At 47.1% G+C, this 23,756-nt stretch overlaps 1 protein-coding gene across 11 annotated transcripts in view; it reads right to left on the minus strand.

The window, feature by feature from the left end:
* NCOR2 (nuclear receptor corepressor 2) overlaps positions 1 to 23,756 on the minus strand; it is a 238,186-nt gene that overhangs the window by 182,513 nt on the left and 31,917 nt on the right. Inside the window, exon 1 of one of the 11 annotated variants that reach the window (XM_032705352.1) lies at positions 4,420 to 4,552. The exons of the other annotated variants lie outside the window; for them this stretch is intronic. The gene's annotated coding sequence lies outside the window, so the exon portion shown is untranslated. Of the gene's footprint in view, positions 1 to 4,419; positions 4,553 to 23,756 lie in introns of those variants that run through there. 11 annotated transcript variants of the gene reach the window in all.

Below are 23,756 nucleotides of genomic sequence, written 5' to 3' on the forward strand. Positions count from 1 at the left end.
CACATGCTGTGCCCTTCTGTTTCACTTCATTTCCCCCAAAAGCGAGCACAGAGCATATGCTCCATGCCAAGCATCATCCAGACAAAAACACAAGTTTCCCATTCTTGTTCCTGATGACCCTGCGCTCATCTCTGTCTGGGGGCACACGGACCCTCTCAGATCACACATAAGCAGTCTTATTTACCATCAAAGCTCTCAGGAGGACTGTGTTCTGCTGCTTCAAAAAACTAAAACAACAATCCAAGCCTGCTCAACAGACCAACCTCAAATTGCTTTTCCCCCATCTCTCCACATTAATTAGCAAATGGGGTAATTGACTCTCTGCCCGGGAGTTAAGGACGTGTGTGTCCACAGATGTATTTCCATGTGTGAGAGTGTGTATCGTTTTCCCCAATGGTCACAAAAATTAAGCCATTATCCAAGAGTCCAGGAAAGTGAAAGAAAAATACCTACTGTCAGGAATGGGGTCTTCATGCATTATTTAACGAGAACTCTGTTGGCAAAACTGGTGTTGTTTTTATATAAAAGCTAATAGAAATTGTACCTCCAGGTGTCAAAACACTGATGGTAATTCCTGCTGCCTCAGACATCTTGATGTTTCAATTTTAGCAGTATGAGGAGCCTGCAGGGAATCCAAGAGGGTAAAGTGCTTGTAACTCAAAGAGAAGCAGAGAGAAGGAGAGCCTTTTTATTTCTTTATAAAGGGCTCAGGGGAACAGTTCTACTCACTGGAATTATCAGATCTGGTTCCCCTGCTCCTTCCCTTCCTTGAAAGAGGAAGGAGCAAGATAGGCTAACAAGGAGTGATTGTATTGTGTCGACAGGGAAAAAAAAAATCCACGAGGCTGCAAAGGAGAAGGAAAAAAAACCCAAAGAAGTGGTGAACAGAAGATATCGTTGGGGTGCAGCAGCACAGGAGCAGCTGGAAATAACAGGACGCTTCAATGATTTCCACAGAACAGACAAGCTGTGATGGAACAGCACATTTAAAGAAGTTTGAGTTTTATTAAGTTTGTGCTTAAAAGCACAGTGGCATGCTGAACCCCTCCTCAAGCCCCTTCCCTCACTAATTTCCAACACCTCCCCAGAGCAACAGTAGGGTTGTGAGACAATAAAAGCTAAAGATGCATCAAGCGTCCTCTTCCTGACCACCCCTAGAAGGTACAGCAAATTCTAGCCAAAATCTGAGCCACAGCAAGGGCACGAGGCAGTAAATAAGCTCTGACATTTCAATAATTAATTATGGCACCCGTGAAATAGTGGTTTGAGGCCAATGCTGATCTGGAAACCACAGACAGCACAGGCCACCATCCCCAAGCACCCCAGTGAAGGCTGCAGGGAGGAGGGCACAGCCCTCCAAATCTGCTCTCCTGGGCTGCAACCTGTAGAAAACCCCCAAGGACCACCTCCTGGTCCAGGCACTCCCATTTCTGTCTCTCTTCCACCATGGGATGGCGGAGGGGGGGGGGGGGGACAGACAAGAAGAAAACAATAGCTCAGGAATCCACATGCAGCTCAGCATGGTGTTCAAGGGAAAAGATAAACAACTTCTCCAGGCAGCCACTCAGCCAGGGACACAAAGGTCTTGGAGAGGTCCTTCATTGGGTCATGAACTTTCGCAATCCCATTGCAAAAACAGCACTGAGGAAATTCCCGAGGAAAAGTAAATGGACACAAGAGCAAGCTCAGATGAGGAGTGCCAGGACTGCTGCCGATCACATTTCACCAAAGCACATGCCCAGTCTCCTTCCACCTGGCAGCCCACCAAGCTGCACGACCACCCCTCGGACCTGCCTCCAAAGCACCCCAGGTGCTGCTGTGGCTTGTACCTGGGCCATCACAAGGACCGGGCAGTGACCAGGGCACTCCCTTCCCACCCGGATCTTCATCCTACAAGGTTTTCCCAGACAGCTGTACCAGGCCCCCTCCACGCTCTGTCTGCCCAGGAATCACTTACAGCTCACTAACATTTCAGGGACAGGCGGTCATTGCTCCCACCAGCTCCGAGAGGACCATTTGTTGTCTCCTTGCTCCTCCAGCCATGTCTCACAGTGCGTGGTATAAACTTTGAGAGGCAATGACCTCATCGGAGCTGGGAAGACGGAGGCGGGGAAATTGGCTACTTGCCACCTTCTCATTTTTCACATAAGAAAAATAATTTATGAGTGAAAGCCCATTTTATTCATCTGAAAAATAATAAAAAAAATCCCACAGCAGGCCTGCCTTGGAATGCATTGCTTCTACAGCAGGTCCTCAAGCAGCATCTACCTGAGGCAGTTCAGAGTGGAGCCCCCAGCACCCTTTGTGCCCCCTGCTCCAAGGCACAGCCCCTCATCACCCCCAAACACCCCACTGCTCCACTGACTACTCAGGAAACAGCAGTGCAAGCATCCCTCTTGTCTCCGTTAAGGGTGGCTTCCGCTGTAGGCGCAGGGAGGGACTTCCAGCTCTAATTTGTAACTCCTCCAAAAGGGCAATTAAGCAGCCAAACTGTGGCTTCAACTGGGATTTCGGCTCAGCTCTCTGGGATGAGGCCATCAGACAGGGCTCTGCAGCGAGCAGTAACTCCAAGGCATGTCATTAATTTTGCCCAGACATGTATCACACCCCATTTCAGAACGCACACAGAGCATGTGTGCGGCGCTCCGCAGACGCAGGATACTCGGATCCTGCATACTCACACATTTTATATACTCGTATTACTTATGTTATAGATTCACACATACATTACTCATAGCTCTTAAGAACAGAACATACAGTTCATCTTGGCATGAATCCCAGAGAAAGACAAAAAAAAAAAAACAACCCTGCAGTAACAAATCCAACTCGCATCGAGTCCAACAGCATCTGTGGTAGGAGTTAGAGCAGTATGATAGATCATTAAATGACTGAATTATTTTGTGTAACACACCCATGCATCTCTGCTAACACCAGTCAAACCTGCTGTTTCAAGAATATTTCCCCACTTAAAGTGTGTCACCACTCTCCCAAGTTTTTGCCCGTAACTGTGGGAAACTGTGGAAAAAGCAGTTTATTTCTGCAGTGTGCATTTAACAAGCCCTTGTGTACACCAGAGCCACCAAAGTACCCCTGTGTTTCAAGACAGGGCCCAAACATGTTCATATGGGACTGCAGCTGTCCCTAAGAAGCGCAGTATCTCCAAGTCACTAGTGCTGGTCAACACCAGAGTCCACTCTCTGGAGCAGCCTGGCACAGCAGTAGGGATATTTCATCTGTACACACCATACAACACTGGCAAGAAGGCAGATTAGCATGGACTAAGAACGTAACTCCTCAGTAGGACATTGTGCAATGAAAGAAAACAAAAAATTAAAAATAAAAAAATCACAGCACACTGCGGCTTCTATACACCTTTGTAACCTTCAAAGCAACTTTGCAGTATACCAAAGCATTCTTCTTAATATCCCTTCCAAAAATAGGCTTCATCCACTCTTCAGAGCTTTACACCCAATGTCAAAGAGATTTAAAAAGTCACAGTTGCAGGATTCTCATTTACTGAAAGAAGCCTGAGCATGACAATGCACGGCACAGCTCACCCCAGCTCTGATGGCTCAGGGGCTCTGATGCTGCCCCAGCACAGCCCTCCCGTCCCACCCACAGCATCCCCCTCCTCGCTGCCACTTTGCAGCCCAGAAAATACCCCATCCCACCATCTCTCCTGGGATTCCCACTGCACCTGAAGCATCCTCCCCACAACTACAGGACCATGACCCTCAGAAACAACAAAACCACACGTCCTCAAAGTTCTGCGAGCAGTGTTCACCAGCAATAACTCCCTTTATGCCACAGCCTGCACCAAAACAGCAGCTGTGAACTCCCACTGGCCTGACCGAAGTCAAAACACACTGTGCGCTGCTTTTCAGGCAAACCCAAATTACAGCATCATCTACTGACTGCTCCCAGGACGAACAAACCCACATTAATTACAGGATAAACTTCGCAATTCACCTCTCAGAAGCACAAAACATCGGCAAAACTGCTTTGATCCCACGGACAAAACCCTCTCCAGCCGACGGAGCAACACGTAAGACCAAGATGTCCATGGAAAAAAAAATTTCCAAACTTTTTCTCTCCTTTTTCCTTGGTGCTACCCTCCCCTCAAAATTACACACTCCACACCAAGGAGGGCTGGAGGGATAAAAATCACCTTAGAAAGCAGCGGGGACTCGCAAAACCTTGCACTTCACCTCCGCCGACAAGCAGCTGGACACCTCCGGGCAACCGCGGGAGTGTGTGCTCAGCCTCCAGCACGAAACACTGTTTCTGTGTCGCCGGGCCAAGTCTCAGTTTTTCAAAGCAACTTTTTTTCTGCTGTGGCCTAGTTTAGCTCTCCACACAAAATGCCACCAAAACAAAAGCCGCCCAGCCAGCCCGGGGAGGGAAGCAGGGGGTACTTACCTAGCAGCATCCCTGCATCACCTCCTGCATCTTTAGCAGCCACCCTCTTAACTTCAAAATAAATAAATAAAGTGAGGCCACACAGCCTTAAAACCAAGCTGGAAATGAAATGGAAAGCCTGTAATTATTTCTCAATGCTCCTGCCAGTCTCAGCCTATAAACACAGTGGATTACATAAGTCCACCCCTCCTGTTTTGAAGCCAAAAGTATGAGCTTTTCCTCCAGCTCTGGCAGCAAGTAATAATTCCTCGTCGGCATGGCAACGCTGGCTGGCTTCCAGCAGACAATGGGCGAGTTGAAATACTGCTACGGCCTTTTTATAGCTTAGCTCTGAAAAACCTCTAAAATATTAGCTATCTGATGGCTAACCCAACTTGACAACCTCTCCTCCTTTAACTATTTCCTTCCTGCACCGCCGCCCGGCGTTGCCCAGATGAACGGCCCGGGGTCACCGGGCAGTGGTGCAGAGGATGATCCTCTTCCCGGGGACAGCACACAGGAACTGTTTCCCATCTAGTGGATTTGTTGATTTGTCACAGACACAGCATCTGCAGTAACTGCCAGAACCCCATCTGGGCTTTTCCGGGTTTATTTCAGTCTGTTACTCAGCAGGTACATTTGCTCTGCTCGCTGGCTCCAGCAAGGCGCGTGCAAGGTTCTCCTCCAGCTCGCCCGGCCTGAGAGAAAACAGACCACAAAACAACACTTGGGCATGTGATTGTCACTGCCCTGCCCGTGCCAGCCATGAGGAGGCTGATGGGGCTCCAGACGTGATTTGCAGAGCTGCAGGGAAGCAAGAAAATCGTCTCTTAGCAAGTCTGGGAGAATTTGTCTCTCCTTTCGGGAAAGCACTGCAGGGATGTCCTGGAGAACCAACTGCACTCGAGATACCCTGTGCCCCTGTGTCAGTGTAGGGCAACCTGCCCATACACACTTTGGGCTTATTCTGCAGCTGAATGAGTTAAAAGCACTAACACACCCCGGCAAGACAGAGAAATAGCAGCGAAACTCAGAGGAGAAGACACTCAAGACATCATTAAAGTCAGTGGTGTGGGAAGACTGATGAAGTTAGGGAGCGTCATGACTGAGTTTCAACCAAATCCTACCAAAATGAGCAGCTAACACACGCACAGCAGCTCCCAAGATCATGTGAAGTTAATATTTACCGTGACTACGCACGCAATCTGCCCAGGATGACCCCACTATCTCCACACCCTGATCACCTGAAGGCCAGCAGATCCCCACTGCACCCACACCTCTGAGCAGGAGCTCAGTGAGTGCCACAGCCATGTGCTGGTTCACTGCAGCCCTGAGTAAAACTCACCCCAAGGGCTGGGAGATCCTCTGGAATTTGTTGAATTTTGCGAGTTAACAAATAAGCAAAGAAAACAACGGAAAATAGAAGAGAAAATTAAAAAAAAATAGCAGAGCCAAGACCACCACAAAAATACAGTTAGCTCCATTCTCTGTGCTCTGTTCTCAAAACAGTGTTGCCAGCGTTCACAATCCAGCTCCAAGTTTGGCAACAACTCTGGGAAACCCAAAGGTTCCTGCTCTGCATTGGTGGCTGGTGGCTCTCCATGGCCAGCCCTCCACACACAGACAGCCCACTGCCCCCATGATCTCCAGAAAACACTTGAATGCACGACCCATGGGAGTCTTTAACACTCGAAAACCAGAAGGCAAACAAAAAAAGAACATTTCTTTCTGAATCTCATTAAGTCGCAGAGCATGATTATGATTTGCTAATGTGCAAAGGTGATAACATTGCTTGGAGCTCTAGTTCAATTAATTATTTTATGGGAATAAACATACCAGGAGACACTAAATGAAAACCATAAAGGTTCCTTGTCGAGCTCACAGCTGCTCAGCCTTTGCTACAAGGCTACAGTTCCTAATGCCACAGAAGAGCCTAATTCTCACAGTAAGTACCCTAAAGAAAAAAGTCTTTGCACAAACCAGGATGCAGCAAACCCTGGCAGATGCTGGTTCCTACAGCCAAGTGTCCGAGATGGCCAAAAGTAGCAGCTGTTGCTGCTGATAATTAAATGCACGTTGTGCTACCACACAGCCAGGCAGAGCCACAGACGGGAGAAAACCAGACCTGGCATGGAGCATCCACCTGAGTCCCGTGAGCTGAGAATGGGCTGAAGTTAAGACACGTCACCATAAATCTCTTGACGTTTTTTCTGATGAGAACTCAGGGTCGCATGCCTGGAACACTTCTGTCTTCTACGGGAGAATAATAATTCAGTTTATCTTTTTAAGGGCCAATTTTCTGGGTTTCGCCCCAGTAAGTTACAGGTGAACAAGTCACTGAGAACTGAAACCTAAGAATTTCCAGAGGCATGAGACTCGGCCCTGCCCAGCTGAATGCCACAGACACACAACTACATCTCATAGTCCACGACTCCAGTGAAACCTCAGTGAGTCTCAGAATACCTTCCTGAGCAGACTGAATTTGATCCCAGTCTCCCATCCCTTGCCCCTTAACCTCCATCCTAACTTGCTACTACCAAGATGACATCTAAGAACACCCTCTCCCCAACCTGAAAAGAAAAAAAAACCTATTAGGGAAAAACAAAGCTGATGCTTTCTCTAACACACCATGTTGCTGTTACACACATGGGTGTAACACACTATGTGCACTGCACCTTAAAGTGGGCATCAGGAGTCACAAGAAAGAGAAAATGGTAAAGTCAGGGCTAAAATATCTAGAGAAACCTTTCTACTCTTACACAGACCAACCTCTCTTCTCCAGGCAAGGAACATCCATCCCCACCATGACCCCAGACTCATGGATGCATGATGCAAGATGGGGAATAACAAGTTACAACTACAAAGCCCTGCTGAAACTTTAAAATGGCATCACACTACACACACTCTTCTAGCTTAAACCCTTAATTAAAGAGACTATTCTTTACAATGCTGGAGCTGCTCCAACTCCCATTGTTAAATTTAAAATAAAACCCTGCAACCCCACAGCATCTGTAAGACATTAGAACATTCAATACTGACTTCTTTATTCAGCTTTAAGACATCGTTTAGCAATTTTTCCTCTCAAACCCTAAATCTAAGGATTTAAAGGAAATAACCACCAGCACCTCTTACAGGATGCTTTTTTTTATTTTTTTAAATGAACCTTCTGCAATAATATCCTTGACTTTTAATAATTCCTAATTGATTGTGTGCTCGATCACGTACAGCCGCTGGACAGACTGCATGACCAGGGCACGCTCAGCGCGGGGCGTCAGGATGAAGCAGACCCTGTAGCATGGAAGCCAGCTCCATATACAATCCATTCATGCACGGGAACAAAACAAGAAGACATATTTGACCACAGAAAATCACTGTGAGCACAAGAAAAATACGTCAGAAAAATCGATTTTGACCATTGCTAATAAAGCTGGAGACACAAGCCAGAACCTCATTGTTATAACCTCCGTTTTTCCAAGGTGGGTGGTTCACTTCTGCTCTCCCAGGAAAAGGAGCAGCTTGTAGCCACTTACAGCTCCTCTACCAGCACTCAGGTACTTTCCACGGCCTGGAAAGCACAGGTCCAGCCATGGCAAGGGATCCAGACATGACGACTTTCCTGATGGATCCAGGAGGAGAACTTGGGCTGAATGCCAGCCCCTGCAAAGTAACGAGGAGCCCCTATTCACCCATTTACTGCAGGAGGAGCAGGATTTCAAGTCAAGTCTCTGAGAATATCGCCCATTAGCAACCTCTGAAAACATGCTGGGAGGCCATGACAAACGTCCGTGTTTCCATAAAGCCCGTACAACTTTAACAACACTGCTGGTATTCCTACTGTAACTAGTTACACAGCCACTGAAACATTCTAGGGTGGAAGGTAGGAGATCACCCAAAGATTACCAAATTACAGTGCAATTCATGAAGCAATGGCTGCATAATGTCTCCCCTGCAACAGAGGTGTGCAAGAAGGTGACCTAGATGTAAGAGGTATGTCCATGAGGTGTGAGGGTATCCCCAGCAAGCACAGCTCAAGTGTGGGGCTGCATTCTGCTCTGCCCAACGTGCACCTTGTCCCCACGAGCCCAGGCAGGGGTACCAGATCAGGGACTGGTTCCCACCAGCAAACAGCCAGCCTACACACCAGTCACCTGCAGGTGATAACATCTTACCTGGGCCACGTTCACAGGCACTCCTGCCTGCCTGCTCACAGCGACTCTGCTGCACCGAAAACATGAAAAGGGCAGAGAGGTTTGCAGAAAATCCCAGTAACTTATCTCCAGCAGTTCCCACAGCTAATTAAACTGTTCAGTCACGCATGCTTTAAAGTCCATGAAATTTAAAAAAAAAAAAAAATCACAAAAAGAAATACAATAGCCAGACAATTAGTGGAAGCAGGCTTGTTTGATCAACTCTCCCCCACCTGCCAAGGCGTTCTGTGGCCACAGTAGCAAATCTTTCAGACAACTCAGTCCTGTGCGCTGATCCTACCCCAGAGTTCCCAGCTTCCTACACCCACAGCTGCACGACCACGGCTAAACCACCCTCTTGCTCCACAAGCCAGAGCCTCCAAAAACACACCCAGCCCAAGTACAGTTCCACACTGGGCACACCTGCCTCTACTAGCAGAGCCTGCAGCAGAGAAAAAGCTTTGCAAGGGCCAAGCCGCATCCTTCGGAACAGACGTCAGAAAATTCTGTTCACGCAGGCAAAACAAGGAAGCACGTGGCACGTACGTAGGAACCAAAGGATGTTGGATGAGGAACACAAAGAAGGGAGGAGGTGGAAAAAGATGGCTCATTTAAGGATCTGTGCGAAAGCTGGAATTACCAGGCAGTCCCTCTCCAGCTGGATCAAGAGATCCAGTAGCAGAGTGTATCCCATGAATAGCAGAAAAGGGGGGAAAAAAAATCCAGCAAACGGGAATAGGGAAAGTATTTCATCACGTTTTTTAGAGAAATGAAGTAGAAGGGAATAAAAATCGAATCGAGAATCGGATCCCAAGCCATGCTATACCAGTAAAAGTCTTCTCTAATTGTTTTTGTGAATTCTGCACTATGTCTCACCAAAGACACTGCCTAGGCTATTTAAAAAAAAAATTAAAGCACCAAAAACTAGGCCTCTAAAAGGTATACTACTACAGCATGCAAGACCCTGAAGGTCTTCTTAAGACCTGGGAGAGAGCTGCAGATACGGAAGAGGCCACAGGGACAAAGAGATCCTGCAAGCAAAGCAACAACATGGTTAAGATATTCAATAGCTAGGTTACAAAATGCAACAAATCCCAGAAAGACCCAAAAAACCACCTAGCTCAGGCTGGATGTGGTACCAGGAGGCAAAATCAGCAGAAATACAAGTCACTCTCGTGCAAGCCAAAAAGCCAGTTAGAGCTTGGAGGACAAGTGTCCAGCCACCAACCAGCAGAAGTGGTAATCACGGGGACTTTGAAACATGGCTGGGACTCATCAGAAGTTTCCAATTGTTTTTTAATTCAATAATGGGTAAGTTCATAGCCAACCAACCACCACACCAGTCCTCTTGCAGAGGATTCGACATTCCCTTATTTGCACTCTGAAACAGAACTATCCTGTCAAGAAAAAAAAGTCCAAATAAAAAAAGCAAAACAAGAAGAGGGCTGTGCCCTGGCCACGCTTCCCAAACACACACCACTGTTATCTGTTTATTTTCAGCTGGAGGTTCCTCTCCACCTTCACCTCCTCCCTCCTTCCACTTACAAGCTGATATGCCATTGAACATCTCCTATCTACTGGCTCTGCCCACTGCATCCTCAGTGTTTAAAATAAGCAAGCTGTGACAAACGCTGGGTAAACCCAGGCGCTATGAATACTGCAGAGCCTCGGCTGAGGCGTATTGCAGACTAGTCATATGCTTCAATATTTTGTCCCCAAGAACTCGGCCAATCCATTTAGCAATGGAGCAGGACTCTAATAATAGACACAAGGATACACAGGAGATAAATGTACACAAGACAAAAATAAACCCCAGCCTTGTTATAATTTTAATACAGGAGCTAAACTGGGAAATGATAAATGAAGACCGTTTCCACAGTTGAGTCAAGAGGAAAACTTAACTCCCAACAGCCCAAGAGTGAACACACACATTCAAAACTGGATGGGGGATTTTCAGAAAGTTAGTTGAGCATTAATTTTAAAGTAAGTTTTTCATTATTTCAAGTTACACCGAAAAACCCAACACTTTACTGTTTTCCAGGACTACCAGAAGCAGACTTTGTTTAACTGTGCATGTTCTCAGACATCAAGCGCCTGCAGTTGTGGGGCCACCATCCATCTCAAAAAGTTGCTTTCAGCTTCCTCAAAGCAGTGTCGCTCCACAGCAGCTCACTTTCATCTCAGTCAGTGATCTCAAATTAAAGCTTTAATACACTCATACACAGCTATAAACTCCTACATACACTTTTCCTTTATGAGTTTTAGCCTGTCTCCACTGTACATGGTTAACCACGCTCCTACACAGCCCTGCCTTCGCTTTAGAAAACAACCTCTGGTGTTTATGAGATTAACTATTTCCCCACGGAAATTATCTGAGGGATAACTCTTCCATTCCCACAGGAATACCCAGAAGAGCCTCAAAGATTTCACAACCTTAAGCCCTGTGTCATCACGAGTTATACTCCTGCGTACACAAACATCTTCTGCGTGATCAAACGAGGAGGCCGAGCAGGGGTTGCAGGCCAAAGGAGAACTGTGATGCTCTGACCTGACCCCTTGCCAGATGTCTCCAGCCCAGAGTTTCACACAGCAGCTCTCAGACGCTTCCCAAGCCTCCAGATATGGGAACCACCATGGTCCTCAGCCCCGGTATTTCTCTCATCTGATTCTCTCAAGCTCAGGCTTTGCAGCTCACCATCACTCAGGAGTGAAGTGAGATGGGCCAGAGCAGACCTTCAACCACATTCAAGCCCATCCTCTGCTGAATGACAACTGCTTGGCCCTCTCCTCCTCCCTTACCAGCCAGCCCTGTCCATGGTTTCAAAGCTTATTTAAAGCTCTGAGGACTAACGACCACAGCAGCATTCTTCTTCAAGTGACTCTCAGATTGGAAGGAAATCCATGTTGGCAGTGAAGTAAGACTGGACCGGCTAAATTTCACTGCATGTTTATCTCTGCTCAAACCATCCTACTAAAAAGGAGAAAAAACAGTCATGTTCCAGATGGGAGAGACTTTTTATAACAAGCCATGGATATCTGCCATGCTTTGCTGAAGGTCTTTCATCATGCTCACAAGGTATAATGCTATCTAGTAATCTGAGGAAACATCCATGGGATTTTCAACCTCCTCTAGAAATTGAGATTCAACAGGAAACCACAAATACACCAAGCAATTAATTTTTCTTTACCAAATGTTTCCAGTCATGTCGCAATTTTAACAGTAAGCAAACTATTTGGGTTCTTTCCAGTTCTTGTGCAACAATGTTCCTCATTTTTCTTTTTATTTTTTTAAATAATCTAGCTGAGATTTTTTTATGAAAAGAGTTTAAAACCAGTTAGGAAGTCAGCGTGAACACAGCATACTCTCCCTGTTAAATATTTACCCCCCCACCGAGGTTTCCATATCACACAGCAGAGGTTTTGTACAAACAACCAAGTAAAGACTTTTCCCAGCTAAAAATACAGCAAGCAGCCTAAGAAATAAGAGCAGAACAACATACCTACCGACACAGGCAACGCTGAGCTATCTGAACCACATAAATAAAAGTCTCATTCAAACATTCCCCCGCTCCCCTCCCAGCACCATTCCAGGAGAACAAAGAAACATTAAGTCTTACTTTCCTGGTGTATATTTGATCAGACCTTCTGTTAACACAATATGACAACAGCAATGAAGGGAAGAATATCACAGCTAAACAACCGTCTACCATTCCCCTTCCTTCTGCCGAGTCCGTGCTGACGCAAGGATGGAGCAGCTGCTGTCTGTTTTTAAACAGCTCCATATTTCATAAGAAGCTGCTGATTTCTGAAAGGACAGAAAACCCAGCCAATGGCTTACAAAATAAGAACCAAATGAAAGCAATTCAGGACACACTATTTAAACATCGTGTCCATTTGCTCAGCTTCCTTCCAACGTACCACCACAACTGAAATTCCTAAGACATGTCTGTCCTCTGTCTCAGCCTATTCTGTTATCACCACATGCACAACTTTTAAGCACTCATCTAAACCAGAGCAGAGGAGACTGGAAAATCCCTCCTATGGCTGTAGATAAAAAAATTCTTGAAATACAGGAGAAAACAAACCCATGTGTCCAGCTCGATGCAATTGTAGAAACTACTTTGCCAAATTAACATGATCCTCCCCTAGTTGTGTATTCTGCTGCTGAGGGATGCTGTACCAACAATAAATGGACACTTGGGACAGAAGGACTCTCTTGAAGGACCTAGCCATATGTCTTGAACTTTTGAAAACTTTACCAAAAAACATATATAGCTATTGATATCGATTTATTTTTAATCAGGGACATAACAGATATCTGGGAAGCATCACCACTGAAATTCCACACTTAGGTCTTCTTAAAAATCTACATCACAAGAAACAGATCACTGCATATTAGGACCTCAAAAGAAAAAAAGCTTAAAGCTTTTCTGTTGTGACTCTGCAGCTCTCACTCTGGCTGTTAAAAGTAATGGGTTATACCAGGCGAGTCCCTCCCGAGGGGCTCCAGACACCACTGTCTCCTTTCTAGTTAATAGCTGCTGTAAGAATACTGCTTTTTCGGCTGTTTGTGTCATGTTGATTAGCTTAGATAAGGGCTTGGGGAAGGAGCAGGGAGAAGAAGAGAACATGCAGGGGGAGGAGGATTTAAAGAGGAAAAAAAAAAAAGGCTTTCATCTGCTCTAATAATTAGCAGGTCATGCTGAAAATGATCAGCATCCCTTTAACGCAACTGTGCATGAAATGTGCAGAGCACTGCTCAGGTCACTGCACCCATGCAAATCACTTAGTTATAGCAGTCACTACACCCTGTGGTTTTCTAGACTCCTCTGGCTTCATAAGGGCTCTGGCCAAGATCCTTCTACTTTCACACTTCAGCTCAGGAGATGGGGGGGGTAACAAGGCTCTTCAATCTTGCTGCTCAGTCACAAGGGTGGTGGGTATCAAGGTGCTGAGGCCAATCAATGACTAATTAAAGGTTTGCACAGGACCTTCAGATTCTCTGATGAAGCACCACAGGGAAACAATGCAAAGTATTTGCCATTCCTGGAGCAAAAGGGGTTGCATGATCCTCCTGTTCATCCTCTGGAGGCTTTCCCAGGGAAACCATCAACAAGGAAGAATCAGACTGCCCGGAATGTGACAAAAATCTTCTGTAATTCATCACCATAGCTGCTGTCCCAGGCATTTCTCTGCAGTGCATCTGTTGATTAATGAAGAACAAGCTGTGGGTCCCCCAGACCATTGCCCCTGCAGGCAAGTTTGGATCCTACACCAAAGACACAATCTGGAACTTTATATATTAGCAAAATGAACAGTGGGGAGGGTGGGAATTTAAAAAAGCAGCAATGGAGCTCTGGTCATTTGGGCACTCTCTCCTCCCTTCATCTACTATAGCCTTCAGAAAGGCCAGCAGCCATCTCCTGGAAGGGCAGGACCAGTTCCACTGGAGCAGAGGTCCTTTAATAGACCTATCCTTCTCAAAAGGAGGTGAAAAGATGGTAAGGACCATGACAATTCTTCCTCTGATGTACTCACATTCTTCTGTTAAGCACACATTAGCTCAAAGGTCAGCAATTGCCAGCCAGAGCCAGCTCTGCCTTGACAACCCATCTTCAAAACACACTGAGTGCCTGACCATGCCCAGGACAGAGACAGACTGCTTTCAACATGCTGTCTGGAGAGAGAAGAATTCCCTTTGGTGGCCATGATGGCTGTGTCTTCTCAAGTGTCTTTTAATTTCAGCAGCTTTCCTTTGCTTCAAAATTGTTCTTCCACCTCAGCTTAACATTTATCCCCAAACTGACACACACCTTCAAAGCACTGCTGTTTGAAAAAAGCCCGGAAAGATGGATATTAAGAGATTACTTTCAAATAAAGCAGTGAGCTAAGTCACTGTGTCCAGAGCAACCAGACGTGTCGTCGGGCCCCAGTGCTTTATGGAGGCAGGAACGACTCCCCAGGCACCAAGAGAATGGGAAGGACAGGGGACAGTCCCTACAAGGAGATCTGTGTTGCACAGGGACTGAGGAAACAGCACTAAGTCTGGTCTAGGAAAGCAGGAGCAAAGCAGAAACCCTTTGTAGCAATGGAAAAAAACATATAAGCAGCAGAGGCTGAAATCACCCAAACTCCCTCCACATATCTCAGCAGAACAGAAAACAGCAACACTAGCATGGTCACAAGAGCATGAGGAAGGAGTTAAAGTCAACTGAAGTGTAAAATGCATCCCTCCGTGGTACCAACATTCACCTGGGAAAGCGGAAGCTTCCTCCAAGAGGGCAGTGTGGAGTTCCTCAATGACAAACCTACAGCAATTATTAGAAAGGCATCATCCATACATAATTTTGAATTTAATTTAATTAGGCACCCTGCTAACTTCATTACTTATTTAACCGGACTGCTCATTCAATTTATGTTACTACTGTTACAGATAACTGCTCCGGGTCCCACGCGGTGGGAAACGCACGGCAGGACACGTTTGGGAATGTTGTAGCCTCAAGCCACATTTGGGAATACTGTAGCCCAAAGCCCCAGCTCCTCTGACACTCAGCAGCTCTCCTGGGACGAAGGTATTGACCATTCCTTAGGTCTCATGCCTGCTATTTTTCTACCTGCATGCAGAAAAGTCCAGAGGAGCTCAAAGAGTTAAAAAAAGACAAAAAGTCCTAAATAAACCCCCAAGATTTATCATTGTTAATGCTTGTGTATACCAGTCAAAGCAGCCTCCCACACAGTTGCCAGATTCTTCTTTTTCACCTAAGAAGTACATGAAAATAATACTCCACAGGGCTTGGGGGAATATGTATCAGAGCACTTCACTCACCACCCAAGAGCATCCTTACAAGACCATCGTCTCCAGAGCACAACACATCAGGTCAGGACAGAAATCAAGAAAGGTCTCACGCAAGCAACTGCTCCTGCCACACTGCTGGGCCGGGGAGGTCAGCAGCCTGAAGCCAAACCTTTCACACCAAATCAAAGCCAGGAACAGAGGATGTGGCTCCCCAAAGCCTCACTGGTCAGTGTATGCATCCTCCTTCCCAGCACTCCAGACAGCTGCATCCCTGCCCGTCTTCCAGCTCTGCCTGCCCTCGCCAGCTGCTCAGGCACTGCAGCATTTTCCCAGGCAACTTCAGGAGTCTCCTCAGAAGGCTGAGTCAGAAGCCTCAGTTCCTTGCCTGATCAGAAGGGATGCAGCACCATGGCTGAGAAATGGAAACAAAGAAACAGCATCCCAAGCAGACCCATGAAACACTCTGAAATAGGTAGGACAATACCTCAGCCTTGGACAGCAAGGTCTGTCTTAGAAAATTCATACGTATATAAAAAGAGCCCTGACTGACAGGAGTAAGAGAGTGTGAAATGGTACAGACACCAGCCTCAAATTAGGTAATCCTCTGTTGTGGTTGGTTTTGTTTTTTTTTTTGCCCTTCAGTTCAACATTTCTTCTTTCAATCAAACTGCTCTGAGAATTCTGAGCACCCATTTGAAAAATGAGAACAAAAGGTCGGAGAGCAGCATAAAAGCAGGAACACCCCAGGAGGCCTTTCCATCCCTGGTGCAACAGCCCTGCTAGTGTGGAGGTGCTGCTCACCACAGTGCAACACAGGAGCTGCCTGAACGCCCTGGAATGAGTGTCATCACTTCCAGCAGTGCCTCAGACACTGTTGTGACATCCAGTTTTCACTCTCCAAATGAACTCCAGACCCCGAAATAATTTCAGAGCTCAAGAGTTCAACATAATTTGTTCCAACCAATACACAGGGCTTGTCTGAAGCATCAGAAGTTTAGAGGAGCACCATTACAAACAGACCATTCCCCACTTGGCACTTTGGAATCTGCTACATTAATGGAAAAGATTCAGACCCAGTGGTAGTGGTTTTTATTTTGAGGTTACCTGATAGACAAAAGGACTGAAATCACCTTCACAAAGATTAACAATTCTGCCATGAAACCAACACACAGTCAACAGTAGTAATACCACAGTCACTACAACACTTTCAAGGAGAACCAACACCAGCAGAAGCAATGAGTTTTCCGGCTACCCCCGGTAAAAACAAGACTTGGTCTAGCTCACAACCCCACTCTGATCTTGTGTTCAAGATGCTCAAAATTAAACTTCTCTGCAAGATAGGAAAAATCTAGTTTTTGGTTTCATTAGCATGCAACCCCCCCAAGTGCAATATGGATCATCTGCATGTTCCTTGGGAAAATAAAACTGCAAAATAATTTGCACAGCGTTAGGGGAAGGGTAAGCACCACAGTTCCCATCAGCAGGGAAGGAGACTCAGTTTCACAGCAAAGCCAGCTCTGCTGGCCTGTCCTTGTAGAGAATGGTGGCAGAGGCAAATCACTGCATCAGAAGGACGACCAGGCTTTGCTATCCGGCCAGGGATGGGGCTCAAGTGGTAACACCAGCATTATTTCATCCTACACAAGGTGAAGGGATCATGTAGACTCCCTCGAAACAGAGGATCTTGGCAATTCTCATTTCCTACAGCAAACAGTTCTCAAGGGCCTCCTCCAACCTCCTCCAGCAGGAAGAAGGGAACTTCTAACACCTCATCACTGACATTTAAGAATGTGAGGCTCCAGCCATCAAGTTGACACCACGGCAGGGAATGCAGCTAACAGGTATACAGTTGCAGGCTCCCCAGAGTGTGGATTTCAATTTACAGTTTAAAAAGGAGAGAGGAAACTAACCTACAAAAAACAATCAGCTTTATCTGGGATATTTATCCACACGTACCATGTGGCCACACCATAATGTGAACACCTGTGTGGATTACGTGTTTCTCTTCCACTAGCAGTGTCCAAGGCATGCTCACATCTGGAATCCTTTATGTTTTAAGTGCTACTTCTGCCTTCTCCTTGGTGCCAAAATGCCTCGAGGAAGCAGCACATGCACGGGGGAGGAAAGGAGCAGGAGAACAGTCCGTAAGGTACCAAAACACTTCAGGTACCAACATGATGAACACAGTAGGCAACCTGAGGAGCAGATGTCTACCAGGGTGCCTGTAGGCAGAGATGCTGTGGTTTGGAAGCAAGTTACACTAGGTTAAAGTTACTGTTCTCCTGAGGCTTATAATAAAAAGCAAAGTCACATTACTCCTAAGTAAACCCACTGTTTGTTATTTCTGTTTCTTTGTTTGCTGTGTAGGACCCTAAAGCCAAGCAGGAATATTTCCTGCCTGGTTAATGTCATTCACTTAAAACTTATCAACCTAGGCTTGCATCTGGACTTTTCTATGTCACAGGAGGAGCAAGGAATGTCACAGACAGCCCCTCAAGCACACAGCACTCTACAACACAAAGCACCAAAAAGTGGCATTCGAGTCCTCTCCAAGGCTAGCCCAGCTCGGCTGCTGCCATCAAGGTCCTTTTAAAGCAAGAACTTCATAATGCTTCTCTCTCACTGCTCAGGGAGACAGCATTAAAACACAAAGGCACACAGCTCATGCTAATGTTTTCATCTGCTCAGAGCCTGCTTTTATTTAAGGACAAAATAAAACCAAGCGTGCTGTGCTGATCCTGTGCACAGACACTTGGGTGCCTCAATCCTTTTAGGCATCTCCAGAGATTTTCAAAGCGCCCCAGGGACACGCACATAAACAAACATTTAAAGGGAGATGCATGTCGAGAGGCCCAGCAGCAGGTCTATAAGACACGTTTGGCATAAGAAGCTCAAGACAGAGGGCCATGGAAAACCCCTCTGCCTTCAATCACATGTGGGCTGACCCTCCCAACAGGCTGGCTCACACAGCCTGCCCCTTGTCTTTGCTCCAGTTACCCCAGCAAAGACTGAGTGACCCCGGCTAGCCTTTCGCTCTTTGCTTTCAATACCCAGCCTTCAAAGAAACCTGACCCAAAGTCCAACGAGGTTAATGGACAGGCACACGTTGACGTCAGCGAGGTCCCTGGATAAGGTCACTGCAGTGTTTGCCTTATCTTGGAAGTGGCACCGCCTGGAAGCCAAGGAACAAAGTTAAGGCTGATCAGGGGTTTGCTGTCTTCATCTTCCTGAGGCCCAGCCTGTCTTCTGCACATACCCCTGGAAGGGCTCAGGCAAGAGAGTACTGATATAAAAAGGCTTTTTTGATACAATCCACATGGATTTCTCTACATCAAGTGACCAAGACGGTCAGACTTAGAGGTCAAACACTGGAGGTAAGGAATCAGGTTTTGGGGAGACCTGCACACAGAACGTTGGCAAATGTTGACATGCATTTCATCTTGTGAGCCAAAGTACCAATCCACAGTCTCTAAAACTTCCCAGACTAGAGTTCCTCAGAGGTTCAAGGGTTACTCCCAGAATCTGCCCACCAATAACAGCAGACATGTTTGAACACAGCACATAACACTGGGACTGACAGTCCCAAGTATTTGCCACGTAAGGCCAGAGGTTTGCAGAGCAGCGACATTATTTACTTTACTTTCAGAGTTTAATTCTACCCAAGGCAATTTTTGGGCTGTGCTCCAGAGACATTTACATGCTGGACCCTCCTACCCTGCTACAGACACCAGGAACCCAGTTCTTCACCAACTCCTCAGCAGAAAAGAAAATAAATTACATCATTAGTAAAGTCAGCCCTTTGATAGAGACTCCCTGAAGATACATGAAAAGAGACAGGAGCTCAGAGACAAGCACTCCTCTGCTCCCATGCCAGAACACCTGTTTATTTGGATGCCAAGTTTTGATGGCTCAAAAAAAAAAAAAAAGTATAAGCCATCTTTCTCCCCCGCTTCTTTTGAAGATGATGGATGCATCTGGTTGGGAAGATGAGCAGGAGCACACAAAAAGGCCTTTCTAACACCCCCATAGCCCACAATCGAGACACGCAAAGCAGTCACTAACAAAGATCAAGTCCTCATTAGACCTTAAATATGAACAGATAATACAGAACAGTATCTCTGAGTGTACTAAAGCTACTTCTCTGCAGCAGCCAAAAACTCCAAAGAGCCTAAGGCAGTCCCAGGCAGGACATGTAAGCTCAAGTGTTCACCCTAACAGGGAAAGAAACAGTGAACCACCCTCCTCCCCTGTGAATAAACACGTGCAGCTCAACACAGGGACACTGCAGAGGCTGGAGCCCCTCAGCACTACGTAACCTTGCCCCAGGCTGTCGGCATGGAAAGGGATGATGGTTTACTGGGTGTTAGCACAGCTTAACAGACTCCTTCCAGCTGGACTGATTCTCTGCACCCATGTTAGTAGAACCTTTACACAACACAGGCAGCACAACCAGGACAGTAGGGTCTCAGATCGGGTTGTACTCAAATCACCTACTGGCAACTTGGATGTCAGCAACAGTCAGAAGATTCAGGCACTTCTCAGAAAGAAGTTCCCTGATAAAAGCAGCAATACTGGCCACTCCAGGAGTCTTAATCAGAGTTTGAAATAAGCCACCGCATCAGTAAAGGTCCACGACTGCCAAAACACCACGATAACGTGAGGCAGTAATCACTGAACATCTACCAGTAACTAAGGCACCGACAAGGACAGGAGATGCATGGTCTTCAACCAACCCTCAGTCTACCTCTAGTACTCTGAAAGAACAGAGCATGGTTATTCTAGGACCCCACCTAAGGCCAGCATTTCACAGAGCAGAGCCTGGGGAACAAGAGCATGTCACCAAGCCACAAAACTTCACTTTACGGTGCTCGCAGCACTGCACCAACTGAGCAAGCCTTTACCACCTTTACCCTGAGCTCTGCCCATGCTGGTGTTGTATGTGCTTCACAGCGGTGAAGGCGTCCGGCAGTAAAGGCATCACAGCCAAACCAAGAGAAGGTCACCAAGGGGAGGGAGGGAGCTCTGGAGAAAATGTACGGTATTGTTGGGAAAGCAGCAGGAATGTGGCACAAAGGTAACTGCTACAGCCTGAGGCTGCCAGATGAAAGCAGGATCAATATTCCACTATGTTGTTTAACCCGTTTATTGGGGGGGAGGTGGAGATAAATGAGTATTTGAGTTGCCAAAGGGTACACTTTCACCCCAATCTGAGTCAGCCAGAGTCGAGTTCCTGCCCAGCAACACCACTCCAGCCAAATGATTTCAGCCTTACAGTTCACTTAACCACAGAATACAAAGAGCCAGTAACCCAGCAGTCGATAATGGAATAAACTATAGGTCAGTGACCAGGAGAAAACACACCATTTAAAATTATTCCAACATTGACATGCACAGGAAACAGGCCTGTACTTTCATTTATTTATTTATTTTAACCAGCCTATCTGCTCAGAGACAGTGCTGAGCCAGCTGCTAAAATTACAAGGTTAGATTCTCAAAGTCCGTGGGTGAACTGCGTGATGCCAGCGCACACTTACAGCCATCAAAGCACAGCACCAGCGAGCAGGATCGAGCGCGCACGTGATCAGCCCCAACACGGCGTGCGTGCACTTGCTTATCAGAACATCAGCAGGCGAGGGTTAGGGGGTACCTGAGCACACAGCACGGCTCTGCCAAGCTGCCTTTGAAAGGCTGGCCTGTAGCCAAAAGGGAGAGCACAAACTCTCGCTCAAAGCACTCAGCCAGGAGCCCGGCCAGGCTCATTTATAGCTCCATTTCCTCTCAAGGCTGCTTTTTCCCTGGAAAATGCTGCAATAGCAATTTGCACCTTAGGATTAAAGATCACTGTGGCTCTCTAGCAACTGAAAACACCCAGAAAAGCCCCTTTCCCCTCCCAAGTCCAAGGAGCATTTCTTCCATTGCACGTGAGCAAAGCAAGGAGGAGGTGACACCAACTACTGCAGAGGCACTAAGTAGAGAACATTTCAGCTGAACTTCATGTAGGATCACAAATCAACCATATTCCCTCAAAATCAAACAAGATGATGTGAACTCAGCAGGGCAGTTCAGACAAGCAGTAGGCACTAATCCTGGCCAATCTCTCAGCTCCACAGAGTAAAGCAAAACCAGCTGTACCATGTGCACCAAGCAGAGTTTCCAGCCTTTAAAATCGAAGAAGTATTCAGCACGACCTGACGCTTACACCCTACCACATAAGTAAAGTTAAATAACAATTAAAGCTAAGTTTTAACACATTCAGACATGGGGTGTCAATAGCAATTCCTCCTATTTGCAGAGCTGGCTGCTGCAGTCCTCTGGCCAACCTCCCAGCACTGAACACGATCCAGAGCACTCTTCATCCACATTGGCACCATCATAGCCATGGCTCCCTGCACTAACCAACCTGCCCAGGCCGAGCCAGGCAGCTCCAGGAGCGTGGCACTGAAGCACCATTTCACAACAGCAGCAGAGGGAATGCAAAGCCAAGACTGATGACTTTTCCAGGAGAGCACCAAGGAAATAAATTATGCTGTTTTCAAAATCCATTTTTCCTCAAAAATACTTGCTTACCAGAGGGAAAAGACTTCAAGGCTGAATTTAGTGCTCAGGAAAAAGACCAGATTAAGAGCCCCAGAGAGCACTTGCTCTGCTTCTCCTCCAGCAGAAGTGAAATAGAGCAGTGAGGACTGGCCAGGCAGATCTCTCCACCACTGAGGGGCAAGCGACCGACATGCAGGGTCGCAACGGAGTTCAGCTTCCCACCCCAGCCACTCCTTGGCATCTTTCTCAGCACCACAAACAAGGCCACTGTGATTCCCATCAGCAGGACAAGCACCTGCCCATTAACAACTGGGCTCCTGCCACTGCCTGGCTGCACATGTGCCACCCCAAGTAATAAGACAGCCCTGGGTGCCCATTGCCAGCCCGCCCGGACCTGAGCCTGGCAGCTTCCAGGGACAGGCTGCTTCCCTCCTGAGAGGGATGAGAAAGCTGAGCCTTTGTTCAGTGTCCATTCCTGCCTCTCATTTGCTTGGGAAATAACCAGCAGGTAAACAACACCCAACTAGCAATTTGTTTACCAATACAGGAAAAAACCCATCTACTTTCAGCTTTTTCTTTACTCTTTTTTTCCTTCTTTTTTTTTTTTTTTTAATTCCAGTGAGCAACAAAGCCTTAAAGCAGCTCAATAAAGCACTGCAGAGCCTGGCTCAGCTCACTTTGGCTACAGGCAGATCAATAGCTTTCTTATATCTTTCTGCTCTGCTAGGGAGGGAAAAGGGGCCACTTCTTTCCCAGCCGAGACATCTGCACAAGGCATCTATGTGCTGTGAGCCAGGACCCCTCACGGGGAGAGCTGAAAAGAGATGAAAGAGTGCTTTGGCACAGCAGAGCTGTCTCCTCTCACCCTCATCTCTGCTGGCACTGCCAGTGCATTTTATGTGGGAAAGTTTTCAAGTCCAGTTTGGCCTCCCAGCCACCATCAGTTCTGCACTGGTTAGTTATTCACAGTGGGGTGAGGTGGGACGAGGTGGGGAAAAGCCACTCAGAGCAGAGGTTCAGACACCGTCAGTAGGACTGCACAGGCCTCTTATTCTGCCCAGGCAGCTGCTGGCAGAGCTGCTTATTCTGCACATCCGTAAGCTTAAAAAATGAGGCCCAGAGGCACTGAGGAGGAAGCATACAGGAAAGCCAGCCCTGGATTCAGGAACGCCTCAGTGCAAATCAATTAGTCCCTCTCTGCCTCCATAACACAAAAAGGTCTGAAGTTGGTACAGAGATTAGGACAATATGAGCAAACCTAATGCACCCAGATATCACAGTTCCAGAAATACCTCGAGCAGATCAGTGGTGCAGTCCTTCCTCCCCACCAGCACACAGCAGGGACATCGCAGCACCTCAGCCTCCGAGCTCCTCCCGAGCAGAGCCACACCAGAGGCCAGGCCAGATCACAGGAGCATTGCTGCAGGGCAGGACTTGTGTGCTGCAGGCAGAGCTCTCCCTGCAGCACAGAGGGTAATCCCCAAGACCCTGGTCCACAGCAAACTGCATCTCACACTTCCCCATGCCATGGGTGCCAGGCAGCACAGCTCTGGAGGGAGACAGTTTGGTGTAAAGCACTGTCCCAATGGTCTTGCCTCAGCAACACTTCCAAGAGGTGGACAGGTGTGGGTTGGCACTGGGTCACTTCCAGCCTGAAGCCTCCCTGAAGGTCATGGGTGACTGCTGCTCCTTGGGGAAGAGAGAGACATCCAAAAAAGCACCCGTGCAAACATTCCAGGGCTGGGGAGCTTTGACTTTTCCAAGGATGAGCCTGGACCAGCCTTTCACGTCCACCCATGAGCCATCCCTGGGCTGCCACCATGTTAGTCCAGGGAAAA

This window comes from Chiroxiphia lanceolata, chromosome 18, assembly GCF_009829145.1.
Source record: "Chiroxiphia lanceolata isolate bChiLan1 chromosome 18, bChiLan1.pri, whole genome shotgun sequence".
In the NCBI taxonomy this organism is placed as follows: domain Eukaryota; kingdom Metazoa; phylum Chordata; class Aves; order Passeriformes; family Pipridae; genus Chiroxiphia; species Chiroxiphia lanceolata.